The sequence below is a fragment of the Vipera ursinii genome (assembly GCF_947247035.1).
Source record: "Vipera ursinii genome assembly, chromosome: 5".
Taxonomy (NCBI): domain Eukaryota; kingdom Metazoa; phylum Chordata; class Lepidosauria; order Squamata; family Viperidae; genus Vipera; species Vipera ursinii.
In genome coordinates, this window is record NC_139518.1 from 72,818,913 (window position 1) to 72,827,438 (window position 8,526).

Here is an 8,526-nt window from a genome sequence, read left to right on the forward strand (position 1 = left end):
ATGATGATGATGATGATGAATGTATTTTTATTATTTGCATATATAGAATACATATCTTTCAGACCTCTTATGAAAGTATATAAATATTTTAATTTGGTTTTATAGGGTTCACCTTTTTTACAAAAAACGGAAGATGCTTAAAATGGCAACTGCTGTGGCACATTTTAAATTACTTTTAGCACATCTTAAAAGAATTACCAAGTACGTTCATTTTCGTAGGGAGTAGAAGTTTAAAAGTGCAGTGTCACTTCAAATGCAGTAGCTGCACTATGCAGTTAATAGAAGTAAACTTATTTTTTTAATAACTTAGATTTTTTTTACACTATAAAGATTAAAAAATGAATAATAAAAATAAGTAAAATGGTAAAAAAAATATTGCAGTAAAAAGCATTTAGTGATTTTTTTTTTTAAAAAAGTTTCTGTTAACGATGTTGGAAATATGTAAAACTTGCTCTCATTCTGCTCAGATCAGGTCAGGGTGGCAAAGAACATTCCAGATTACTAAAAACTGCCACAGATAGAGAGATGAACTGTTAGACATTTAACCATGAATAAGTTTTGGATGTAAATTAGAAATTACAGATTTCATATTTTTGAGTTCAGAACAAAAGCATCCCATGTTCCAGACTTTTGTACTAACTTGGGAACAAAATGGAATGTTTTGTTTCAGTTATTTTAAGCATTCTGGTGCTGCATAACTGATTTATTTTTAAATAATATTCTTCCAAGCCATGAAGTCTTAGTACACTAGACAATAAAATGGCAATCCTTTCCATCCCTGTTGCCCATCTGGAACTGATTAAGTGAGAGAGCGATACAATGGATATGAACACCAGTAAAGCATATACAGCATTGTTTACTACTGCTTTTAATGTATTGTTATTCTTGCATGTTCTCCTGTTGCTTTCCTTTGGGCAACTTTTTGCAGCTGTTTGCAAAAAAAGTACTGTAATCTCTATTATTTATTTTATAGGAATTTTAGTGCTGATTTTTTTTTAAAAAAATTGTCCTCTTGAAAAGTTTGTGTGTGATAAGAAGCATTCCTTATAGTAGACCATTATCTCAATTAACTTTGTCAGATCTGGTAATAAATAAGACTCCAAAAACTCATTCCTGCATGTTGTAACAACAGAGGCCTCATAGACTTTGATAAATTGCTTTATTACAGTCAAAGAAATAATTCATATAATGTATAAAACATAAACTTAATGAAGAGCACAAGATCAAATTCCAAATCTCTGTCCAACCCAGGGTTTAAGTGCTACAGTAAGAGTTTTCTATCTACTTTTTCCCCGAGGATCTTTGGTTTTGAGATCTTGGCTGTCATCTTTGCAACCTGTAGACATCTGTTCTATATTTACACAAGAGTTCAGTCTGACCTTGTATTCACTGCTTCTGTTCTTGCCAGGACAATACACTACAGATCAAGAAGCTTGTTTCAGTTCCAGCTGTTTTCCAGCTGTTACTATGGAACATTTAAGTTCCATATAAACACAATTAGGGGAATTTGCAGCAATAGTCACTGGCTTCAAAATGGTGGTTATTACCAGACAATAGAAAGCAAAGGAATCCCTGTGGATTTTACTCCACTAATCATTGCTGACTATAGGGGGCTGTGCTCATCTCTGTTTTAAGGTCATTCATTCAGCACGGTCTGAAAATATTTCCACCATCCTGTGGCCAGCATGACGTTGCGGAACGCTGCTAACTTCCCACTTAAGTGGTACCTATTTATCTACTTGCATTTGCATCCTTTCAAACTGCTAGGTTGGCAGGAGGCAGGCATGTGGTTTTTGGGTCTCGAACCTGGGCTGCCGGCTTTCCAGCCAACAAGCCCAGCGTTTTAACTGCTGAGTCACCATGTTGCCCAGACAACAGAAGCTATGCCCCCTTTGACACGCATGCAATGCATGTGACACATTAAAAAGAAGCAGGGCTTTGATTACCAAGTTGTATCTGTTATTTTGAAGTCAGTGATCATCAGTGCCAATGCCAATACTCCTTCCAGAAGTTTTGATGGATCATATATTTACAAAGTCTTAGTATGGCCACATTTGGAATAAAGCATCCAGTTTTGGTCACCACAATATAAAAAAAAGATGTTGAAACTCTGGAAAGAGTGCAGAGGAGAGCAACAAAGATGATTATTTGCATTTTTAGCTATCAGAGGAATGTTATCAGCAAAGCACAGTATATTAATGTTTCTTCCTCAAAATTTTAAAGCAATGCTGATCTTCAAATCTTGCTTCCCTAAATGTATATTCAGCCTGTTGGTCGAATACTGTAAATAACGGAGAGCGTTTAGAGTCGATCTATTTTACCATATTCTCCCAGATTGTGGTTTTCTGTCTAATACATAGGTTTTTCATGAGGACAAGGAAGAGTTCTGATATTCCCACTTTCCTAAAGACTTTCCATGACTTGATATGGTCAATACAATTGAAGACTTTTCTATAATCAGTGAAGCATATTTATTTATTTTTTGAATTGTCTGACTTTCTCAATTATCTAGTGTTCATCAGTCATAACATGATGTTGATGATGATGACAATGATAATTCCAATATCTTCCTAGATTGCTTTAATGATCTAAATGTTTCCTGAGAAAAGAGGACATGTTATCTAACCGTGTGTGTGTCTGTGTGTGTGTGTGTGTGTGAGAGAGAGAGAGAGAGACAGAGACAGAGACAAAGAGAGAGAGACAGAGACAGAGAATGCAAATACTGATACAAACCTTTTTTACATATCACTTTGGTTTGTTTTTTACATGGCAAAGATGTCTAAATCCAAATACTTTGTATGATTAAAAAACAAAAACAAATGTGAGTTACCGGTAATAAAATTCTGCAACTTCTTAAAGGAATCATAGATGGATATATTTAATTTTGTATGGTTTGGGGAAGAAAGGTTAGAACTAACACTTCAGGTAACAGTATTCTATTCTTCTTCATGCCATCAAGTGGCAGTCATAGACTACAGTATGCTACAGAAACTCCACTCACTTCATTGGGTGACAGAAAATGCATTTTTCAACAAATGCATCTAGAGGGCTACAGCTGCTCTTGTAAATGTGACATAAAACTGTGATCAGGTTTATAAGCATATTTTTTTTCTGGGGGTTGAAGGTGCATTTAACAGGACTGTTCAGAACCATATATCCATTCATTTGTGTTGTGTTTTACACCTCTACTGTACTTTTTTAAAAAAAAAACTACATTTTTTCCCTCTTCCTTTCAAGCAACTTCTCTGTCTTCTTTGACTCTTCACATGAGTTCAGTGGCACTTTCACTGACATGATTGTATATAAGATTACAATCTGCAATTTAAAAGCACAATCAGGCAATTATCGAGCTTTCCATTTTTCCCCAAGTCATTATGTGTGAAATGGTTATGTCATTGCTATTCAATGTGTTTAAAAGTTCTGTTTATAACAACTTTTCAATAGCTTGTGGCTATGGTTATAAGCAACACTTACGATATGAAACATTTAGAGCTGAAGAAGACATATACCCTCCTTATATATCATGTATGCTAAATACCATTAATTTTTGAAATGCTTAACTATTTAACACTGAAGTATTAAATTGAATGTTTTTGTCTGTTATGTCATCTTAGTTGGATTTTATAAGTGGAATATAAAATCTTTGTCACCATGCAAAAGTATTTATCTCCAAACAGAATAACAAAGTTGAAAGAGACCTAGTCCAACCATCTGCTCAGGCAGGAAGCCCTATACCATTTCAGACAAATGGCTGTCCAATCTCTTCTTAAAAACTTCCAGTTTGGGAGCATTCACAACTTCTGGAGGCAAGTTGTTCCACTAATTAATTGTCCTAACTCTCAGGAAAATTCTCCTTAGTTCTGGGTTGCTTCTCTCCTTGATTAGTTTCCATCCGTTGCTTCTTGTCCTGCCTTCAGGTGCTTTGGAGAATAGGTTGACCCCCATCTTCTTTGAGGCAGCCCCTCAAATGTTGAAGCCCTGCTATTAATGTCACCTATAGTCCTTCTTTTCATTAAACTCAACATATCCAATTACAGCAACCATTCTTTATATGTTTTAGGCTCCAGTCCCCTAATTATCTTTGTTGCTGTTCTCTGCACAATAAACCTGCAACAGCTTATTGTATATGTGCAGATATTTTTTTTTACTGCAGCAGCTCTGATTATACAAAGAAAGCATAAATGCTATAGCTCAGTGGTTGTCAGCCTGTGGTCTGTGGATCCCTGGGAGGCCACGATGTCATCACAGGGGTCTGTCTGCGAAGGCTTGAAGAAATTTTATGATTTAAATCTTGAATTAGGTCTTGGTAGTTTGTGGCCATGGGTCCATGGCCACAAAATGAGGTCCATGGTGAACCAAAGGCTGAAAACCACCACTCTAGCTCACTACTTGACATAAATTGTTCTCATTCAGGAATACAGAGTAAACAATATGATGCATGATGATATATATTTGCTCTTTCTCTTTGCTCCTCTATTTCCTTTGGTCCTTTTCACTTAACTGCACTTTCTCACCTTCCATTCCCTGTCTTAGTTTTTCTCTTTTACGTTTCCTTAGAGTGGCACTCCTTCTTCCTCTCATTTTGTGCTGCCAATGACTCTCTTGCCTTCTCATATCCCTCATTTCCATAATTCCTTCCTCTCTTCCCACTCTCAGAGCATCTGGTTCCTCTAAAGTGGGCTGCTCTGCGGCTAACATCCTGCCAAAGCATTGCTGCTAAGCATTTCCTCCGAACTTCCTACTCACAAATCCATCCTATTAGTTGTGATGCAGTACAAGAAAAATCTGTAATCTAAGCCAATGGATCTGCAAGTTCAAGCTGAATAAAGCTACTAAAATAAATAGAGGTTATGTTAGATATTGGCCTGCTTGCTTCCAGAAATAATTAAAATGGATGTTGCAAAAGGTTATATAAACAATGAAGGTGGTACTTAATTTGGAGTCTTCTAGCCCAGCTCCACATTAGTAATATGTAATGTGAAGATCAGTTGATGAATTTGTAGACTTCAGTAACGCATAAGAAATTTCCACAAGTGGGGAACTTATGTCTTCTAGAGATTGTTGGAGAACATTGCACATTTGCCATAGGCAGCAAAATCAATGACAGAATAAAAGGAAATCATTTTATTTATTATTTATTTGTTAATTTTATTTGCCGCCTATCTCCCCATGGGGCTACTGTAAACCGCCCTGTAAACTGCCCTGAGTCCTCAGGGAAAGGGCGGTATATAAATGCAATAAAAAATAAATAAATAAATACTCTAGGTGGCTTACAACAATAAGAAGGAAGAAGTGAAAAGAGTGTGAACAGAAGTAAAATAATGGAACAATAAAATAAACAATGAAAAAGAGCAGAACGGGAATATAGCAATATGATAACAAAAAGATGGACTGCTGGAGAGCAGAGAGCAAGTTGGGGGGGGGGGGCGTCTGCCATCAATCCAGCAGCCACCTGCAAGGTGGAATTCCCCTGTTTGGTCCCCAGGCCAACTGACAGAGCCATGTCTTCCGGCTCTTTGCGGAAGGATAGGAGGGTAGGGTAGGATCTTATTTTAGTGGGTTGTTGTTGTTGTTAGTTGCGAAGTCATGTCTGACCCATCGCAACCCCATGGACAACGTTCCTCCAGGCCTTCCTGTCCTCTACCATCTTCTGGAGTCCATTTAAGCTCATGCCTACTGCTTCAGTGACTCCATCCAGCCACCGCATTCTCTGTCGTCCCCTTCTTCTCTTGCCCTCCATCTTTCCCAGCAGAGCCCAAAGAGCCTTTCTCCAGTGAGTCCTTCCTTCTCATTAGGTGGCCAAAGTATTTGAGTTTTAGCTTCAGGATCTGGCCTTCTAAAGAGCAGTCAGGATTGATCTCCTCTAGGACTGACCGGTTTGATCACCTTGCAGTCCAAGGGACTCGCAGGAGTCTTCTCCAGCACCAGAGTTCAAAGGCCTCAATTCTTTGGCACTCAGCCTTTCTTATGGTCCAACTTTTTTTATTTTTTTTTATTCCACTTATATCCCGCCCTTCTCCGAAGACTCAGGGCGGCTTACAAGCTTAGCAGTAGCCTTCATTCTATGTATATGCCTTCTTATTAGGGCTTTCACACACACCCCAAGCGGCATTATTACAAAGTCAGCTTATTGCCCCCAACAATCTGGGTCCTCATTTTACCTACCTCTGAAGGATGGAAGGCTGAGTCAACCTTGAGCCTGGTGGGATGCAAACCTGCACTAATTGCAGGGCATCTGACAATTCCAAGATGGCGGACGTGTTGGGCTGAGCTCCGCGAGCTCCAGTTGTTGGGCGTCCCTTGGGAGCCCCTCAGGGGTCCTTTTGGGCCCCTGGGTAGGGGATTTGGACTATTAATTCCAGAGGCAAAGAATGAGGTAGCTTGCTGTTGGTTTGCTCCCGTCTATGAGTGGCTGTTTCCATCTGCTCCGTCTGCTGCTTCGCCTGCTGTTTCCATCTGCTTCGTCTGCGCTGCCGCTGTGTTTGCTGTGTTCAGTCTCGGCCTGCCGGTTTCTACAGCCTCGGCGTCTCCGGGTTGCTTCGCCTCGGCGTCTCCGGGCTGCCCCTGAGGGGTTGTAGCTGGTGACGGCGTTTTCTGCTGTTTCGGGCAACGCTGTTGTTTCTGGCTGGCTCTCGGCGGTTTTTGGCGGCGTCTCTGAGGCTCCAGCTGATCGGCGCCTCCATTTTGGCGCTTCCGTGTTGGCGGCGACGGCAGCGGCGGCGGCGGCGGGGATTTCTCTGTTGGACCTGCCTCGGGCCGCTTTCGGCGGCTGCGGCGTCTTCGGGCCGTTTCGACGGCGGAGGGGACGACCGCTGGTCAGCTTGGTGGCAGGGATGTCCCTTGTACTGTTTTTCGGGCCGCTGCCGGCGGTGGAGGTGGCGACGGTGACGGCGTCCTCGGGCTGCCTTGGGCAGTGGAGAGGACGACCGCGGCGATGGTGGCGGTGCTGCTGCTTCGTTTGCCTTGTTCCGGCCTGCGACGGTGATGGCGACGACGGCGTTTTCGGGGCTTGCTGGCCCGTTCCATCGGCAGCGATATGGCGGTAGTCAGTGCTTTCATCTGGTCTGCGGTGGCCGTAGCAGCTCCGGTGGACTGCCAATTACTAACTTTCCATCTGCCTCCCTATTCCCCTTTGGACTGGGACGGACCTGGGTGCAAGCCGCAGTGGGAGAGCGGCTTGTTTTACATTGGCACTCCCATAGAGGCGGGAGCTCTATGGGTTATGCCCCACCCAGGGTGTACATTCTGGACCATCCCCTGGATCAGACTTTCGACCTGTCGTGGGAGGATGGGTTGGGGTCTGCCCCCGGGAGCACCCAACCGGGTGGCAGTAGGTTGGTTGATGGCCCGAATGTTTCACTCCCTCCCTTTAGAACCTCCTACTGGACTTTTCCATTACGGGACTGCCTTATCTGGACTTGTTGGACTTATGTATAGATACTCCAGCACGGACTTGCTCGCCCTCAGGGGTGCCCCCCTCTCCTGGGTGCGTCCCGCCTTTTTTGCCACTCCCAGTCTCAATGAAGGGCCCAATTATTGGGACCCTGAGAGATGGCCGGGTAAGGTCAGGGGCTCTCGATTCAAATTTAATAGGAGGCCCCTGGTTAATTTTTTAGTTAAATTTTTTAGGGGGTTAGGGAGAGTGGTGGGGGGTAATGGTTGTTTGACTATGGGGGTGGCCATACAACCATGGTGCAGGCCAGGCCTGGGTCCGACTGCGTTCGGGGGGAGCGGGGTGTGGTTACATCTGGGGCTCTGGAGCGGGTCGTGGGATTACCGATTCCCACGACACTGGGGTATGGCAGCAGGCGTATGGACAGAGGGCCGTATCGTTACCGTGAGGGCCGTCCCCGCTGTTTACAAGCGGTGAGGCGCTCCGACCCTCTGTTTCTTTCCCGAGGTGCCGGGAGCGAGGATGTGCAGCCTCCTGAGCTCCGGCTGGTTTACCTGAATGCCAGGTCCGTGGTTAACAAGGCTCCCCTTGTGCGGGATTTGGTGGAGGGTGAGCATGCGGACCTGGCTTGTATCACCGAAACCTGGTTGGGCCCAGAGGGTGGGGTCCCTTTGGTTGATCTTTGCCCACCAGGTTTCCGAGCGTTACACCGGCCTCGGGCTCAAGGTAGGGGCGGGGGAGTGGCGGTAGTTATCAGGGAGACCTTATGTCCGCGGGAGACCACCGTCCCTCAGATAGTCGGGTGTGAGTCTCTCTTTTTGAGGTTTGGTTCGGGGGCGCAGTTGGGCTTGCTGCTGGTGTACGTTTCGCCTAGTCACACAGCGGCAGCCCTGCCTGAGCTACTCGATGTCCTCTCCGGTTTGGTGATTGAGTTCCCCAAACTTTTAGTTTTGGGTGACTTCAATCTACCATCCCTGGGAGGGTCATCTGAGTTAGCTCGGGAGTTCATGGCTTCCATGACGGCCATGGACCTGACGCAGGTAATTTCTGAACCAACTCATGAGGGAGGCCACACCCTGGACCTAGTTTTTTTATCTGGACGATGGTTGGATGATCTTGGTGGGGGCTCTCCA